Consider the following 6,140-nt stretch of genomic DNA (forward strand, 5'->3'; position numbering starts at 1 on the left):
ACTCCGCAGAGCCCACCTCCAAAATGAAAAAATTTCAAGCACTGCTCCCATACAAAAAGTGCCAGGACAGAAAGCTGCTGCTGGCTTCTACCTTGCCCCTGTTGCCCACCCACAATGCCACTAGACGGGGATAAGCAGCTGCCTAACAAACTCAATGTACCCTAGCACTATTTAACCTACCACAACTGCAGCTCCAAAATTGAGTATGTCTGGTGACTGTTCACACACAGGAGGTATCTGGAAAGAAAGCAGCTGCAGGCCTTCAATTTTGCATTGCAGCCTACAAGCTACACACCCAGTGCTATGTGCTTTCTTCTCCACCTCAATATACCATGACATTATTTACTTTCAGCAGATTCCAGCACGAAACCTGAAAACATCCAGCATTGGCTACCAAAAAAACCCCAACAAGTGCCAGGACAGAAAGCTGTTGCTAGCCTTCCTTTCTCCGTAGAGCCTATAAACTGCACTTTGGGCACTGGGGCTGTATGTGCTTTCCATGCCTTGTACAGCTGCCTGTGATGTGCTTGCTGAACATAACAGCTGCTTGTGTATGAATGGAAATCCTGGGTTTGGCAGGTGTTTGCAATGTCACTGGTGGCCCTGTTGTGATTGTGCTGGAGCAGGAAGCAGGATTCTGCAGCTTTTGATGATGGCATTGGTGGTGGAGTAGATGTCAGGGGAGAAGCAGGGCACTGGTGTGAATTGGGAGGAGCTATGCTGATGCCAGGTATTGAGGAGAAGGAGTAAAAAAAGCAAGGTAGGTTGTGGTATGTTGCAGAGGGGATGAGCCAGAACATGTGCAAATGTTAGTTCCCTCCTTTCCACCCTATATAACATTGGGGCAGGGATAGATAAAGAGGACGTGATTTATTATGCAAGTTAAATGCTCGGATAACTGGGAAATTCTGCATAGTTGCAGATCCCACAAGAAAAGGCATGGATGGCTCAATCCTATTAACAAATGAACCAGATCTTGGAGGAACCTGAGAGTGACAACCTGGATGTGGTATTGAATGCTGCTTAGAGAATGTCAACCTGAATTTAATACTTCTGTATTACCAGTAAAGAAGGCCCTTGCTGAAGAGCATAGGCTGGTACAGGATTTAAGAGCAATAATCCAATAATCGAAATACAAACAAAATAAATAATGGGCAAGTAATTATTTGACTGTTTTGGATTTAGAAGATGCTTTTTTTTTTGCATTCTGGTGGATGAGCAGAAATCTAACAATGGGAATAAAGATGCAGCTATGTTAGACAGTACTACCACAGAGATCAAAAACCAGCTTTTCTCCGTTTGGTGATGTATTTGCAACAGAACTGGAACAATGGTTAGGTAACAATAACAACATAATTCCATGCCAATATGTGAATGAAAGACAGTTGATTGGCAGAAATACTGAGACATTCAAAAAAGAAAAACTTTCTGCAGTTTGGTGGATGACTCTGTGTTGGGAGGAAATGGGTTGAAGGAGGAAAACTGGGGAGGAATATTGTCAATAGCTCAAGTGACTGTGCAGCTGGGAATAACCCCTGATAAAGCAGAGTGAACAGCAGGCCAGTGATGCTCTAGCATGCACGAGTTCAACAGTGCCTGTGTGTGCCTCTGCCCGGGTGCTGCTTTGGGGATACACCAGTAAGCAAGACAATGGAAACAGATTTACTCTTTTCAAGTGTTTTAAGTGTAGGTTTGTGGTTATTATGGTTGGCTGCCTGTGAACTTTGAATCACACACTGAATCGACAAATTCTCACAACCACTAGAAAATCAATCTGCTGTGCAAATAATACTAAAACCCCTGTAGGAGGGGTAAAAGGGGGAATAGCCCCAGGGCAATACTGGAAAATAGATTTCTTTGAGTTATCTAAATGTGGATGTTGTAAGGATCTGCTAGTTCTAGTTGATACTTTCTCAGGATGTCCAGGAGCTTTCCATTGCTGCATCAGCTGAGCCAGGGAGGTTGTTAAAAATTTTATTAAAATAAATAATTCTTAGATTTGGAATTCCAGAGGGTTTATCTTCAGACAGTGGACCACATTTCATCAGAGATGGTTCAGGGATTGTCTAATTTCCTTCAGTTTAAGTGGTATTTGCACACCCCTTGGAGAAAACAATCTAATGAAAAAGTAGAAAGTTTGAATCAGACTATCAAGACAAATTGTCAGATTTTAGGTAGATGTATTTCCTGTTGCTTTACTGAGAATCCAGATTACTCCATGTGCTACAGAGGGAATAAACCCCTTTGAAAATCTGTAAGGCAGACTGTATCCAATTAATACTGTGATGACAAAAGGTAATCAAATGCCTGTGAAAGATGATGATATGTCGAGAAATTATCTATTATATCTCTCTCTCGTGGATTTTGTCTTCTTTGCATAGGTATCTCAGTCAGCGGATTCTCCCTTCCTTTGGATGTCTCCGTCCATAGCTTTCAACAAGGAGACACTCTTTATGTCCAGAATTGGAAGGAAGAACTGCTGATGGGAAAGCAAATGTTTAGCTCCGATGCTGGTGATGCAGCTTATAGGCTGCAATGGGAAACCTACATCTTTCTGTCCTGGCTCCTTTTGTGTGGCAACATTTGCCTGACTTTTTCAATTTTGGAGCTGCACTTGTGCTCAGTGAAAAAGCATCAGGGTTCATTTAGACTGTTAGGCAGATGCACACCACCATCTAGTGGTGGTGTTGAATGGCATTGCGGGAAGCCAGCTCTTGCTCACTTGCACTTTTCCATCGCACCCTCTAAAATGTACCACCAAATCTGAGGCTGTGCACTCTCCTTCCCAACAAATGTGCCATCTCATACTTCCACTCCAGGAAAAGCCCAGCTCAAAACTGAAGTCCAGCAACTGGTCCTGCACAAAAAATGCCAGGACAGAAAGCTGATGCTCACCTTCTTTCTCTCTGCAGTCTATAAGCTGCACCAGCAACTGTGGGGATATGTGCTTTCCTTCCCACCTAAATATACCATCATATCATTTACTCTCAACAGACTACAGTGACTCCAGCTCAAAAATTGAAAACATCCAGGGACTGCCGGCATACAAGTTCTGGACAAAGTTTCCAGGACAGAAAGATGTTGTTGGCACCTTTTCCTTGCAGACTGCCAACTGCACCACCAATATTGGGGGCCATGCACTTTTCTTGCCAACTGAATCATCACACATGATCAGTCCGGAAGGAGACCATCTCCGAAACAGAAAACATCCAGCAACTGCTCCACACAAAAGGCTGAAGGACAGAAGGCTGTTGCTGGACTTCACTTTGCCCTGCAGCCTATAAATTGTACTACAAACGCTGTTGCTTTGTGATGTCCTTCCCACCTAAATCTACGGTTAGGAAACTTTCCTGTCTGACCACCCAGGAGCCACTCAGGCAGTCATGCTCCCACCTCCAGATACTTTCCCTGCTGGGGCTGAAGCCCCTACACTGTAGATGGCCCCAGTGACCCCATAGGTGCCCCTCCTGACTCCCTGCACACTCCACACTCACAGTCAGACAAGGTTTCCTTAGTGGATCGACAGCCAGTTTCCCATAGCAGAGCCCCAGATATCTGGGTCAAGCGTTTGCTCGGGGCAGGGTGGGGGCATGCAGAGTGTGGCCCAGTGTGGGGGGAAGCACTGTTGGGGGTATGACAAAGGCCAGTAGCAGCTTTCTGTCCTGTCACCTTTACTGTGGGAGCAGGCACTGAACATTTACAATTTTAGAGCTGGGCTCCAGAATGAGACTGTGAGGGTGGGAAGGAAGGCATTTGGTCCCAGTGTTGGTGGCACACTTCAGAAAATAACTTCAGAAATAGTGGACTTGCCCAGCCAACTAAATGTGCAGTGACACTCTCTAAATCACCACAAGCGTAGCTCCAAATCTGAAAACCTCCAGTGACTGCCCCTCCACAAAATTTGCCCAGACAGAAAGCTGTTACTTTGCCTTCACCTTCCCCTTGCAGCCTATAAACTGCATGACCAACACTGGGGCTCTGTGTTTTCCTTCCCACCTAAATGTACTACCACATTATTTACTCTCGGCAGACCCCAGCTCCAAGATTGATAACGCCCAGGCACTGCTACCACACAGAACTTGTCAGGAGGGACAGATCTTGCTGGCATTTACACGCCTGCTGTCTCTGTTCCACAGCACCACTAGATGGGGCGATGCACTTGCCTATCAAATTAAATGTACCCTGGCACCAAATGAAACCAAACCTAGCTCCAAAATGGAAAATGTCCAGCAACTGCTCCCCACAAAAACGGGCTCCAGGACAGAGAGCTGTTGTTGGCTCAAGGTCCGCACAGAAAGTGATCTAAGGGATGAAAAGTGAACAAAAGTGTACACGGGGGTCCCTGGGCTGTGAAGAAGGGCACTCAGAGGGCCATGGGGTACACAGGATGGCACTTGGTTCCCAAATCCACACAGAAAGGGACACAAAAGGTAGGAGATGAGCGCATTGTGGTGTCATTCCCTCCTAGCCCCCCATTCTTTCTACCTCTTGCTCCCCACATCCCCCTTACTTCTCTAATATGAGTTTTGTAACATTTGGTGGGTAGACATGAAGCCAGGACAGGATGCAGGTGTACAGTCAGTAAGAGCCATCCTGGCCATTGCCCACTAACCCTGTGTAATACGGTGCCAACCTAAAACATTATTGCAGCAGCAGTTAATTTAATAATTCCAGTTCTCAAACCAAATGCTTTCTGTAAAAAAACCCCAACTTATTGTAGGCATGGCCATAGTCTTCTGATTTTCAAGAACAAGACTTTTAGGGCTAAAGAACAAAGGAACTCAACAATGAACTGAGGTTATGTGGAATAACATGCTGCAAAGAAGTCCACTGGAAAGCAAGATCAGAGCCCTGAAAGCCACCTGTGGTTAGCCTAAAATTGTTGATGGATTACAGCTGTTGTTTTAATTTGTAGTGCGTAAAAACCAGTGTCCACAAAAACTACTAAACAGCTATGATGCTTTCAAAAAACACAATTGAATTTTCATCTATCATCTTTCATTCTAACCAATTTACTTATTGTGAAGTTTAGGTAGGGAGCAGCTGAGAGCACTTACTGCACACTAATTGTTACTGGTATATGTAAAACTGTATGTCATAGACTGCTTTGAAGAATTAAAACTATGGTTGCATAGATGTGGGCAAAAGTTCTAGAGAAACTTTGCCACAAATAATAATTTGCATTTCAAAATTAATCTACTTCAGCAAATGCTTATACCCTTTCCAGAACTGCTTCTTCCAAATGCAAAGGTTACTTGAATTCAAGTTCAAGAGGATTAGTAGAAGAAAATTGAAATTTACATGCATGAGGAGAAGTTGTAGAAAGTGAACTTGAATTTCAGTGGAGTATTTTCCCTGAAAATTCTTTGTAATAAAAATTATACTCATTCTGCCATGTAACAGAATTGATATCATGTCAGCAATTGCAACTCAGCACAAGGAAGAGTGATAAATAATTGCAGTGAATGCTTTTTTTGCTCAAAAACCTAAATATACCACGTATAAATGGATTAATGAATTTGCATAGATGAGATTAATAGGCAAGGAAGGTAGCTGCTTAATAAATAATTCAGAATAGAGTCATTTTTATTTGTTAACTTGATTGACTGGACATATTAAATCCAGACAAATAGAGAGGATTGAATTGTTCATTTTGGATGACATGCTGAATTCTACCATATCTGAGAAATGCAATGGCTTAGGGTACAATGGATCAGAAAAGCTTTTTCTTATGAAACGAAAGAAAGTTTTCTGTGTTACTCCAAAGTACAAGAACCTAACTGGGAAATGTACCTAAATAATTTCTTTTAAAAGGCAATGAAATGGGGCAGAATTTAATGCTTTCCAGTGGAAATACTGGCTAAGACAGAGAGAGGCAGGTAGTTTTTAAATACCAACATTAATCCTAATCTCCTGAGGAGCAGTAAAGAGGTAGGAGGAGATAATGCTCAGCTGAAATCACAAAGAAGACAACTCTGAAATTCAAGTGTTGTTTTTGTTGCTTTAGTCTGTGTCTTGAAGCAGACTGTAATGAGTTCAACCAGACTGGCAGAGGGGAGACAGGGAGCAGAAAAACTCTCCCTCAAGTATCCATTCCAGCTGTGTAATTCAGGCTGCAGAATGTTCCATGCTGAAAAGAA

This window comes from Coloeus monedula (assembly GCF_965178545.1).
Source record: "Coloeus monedula genome assembly, chromosome: 6".
NCBI lineage: Eukaryota > Metazoa > Chordata > Aves > Passeriformes > Corvidae > Coloeus > Coloeus monedula.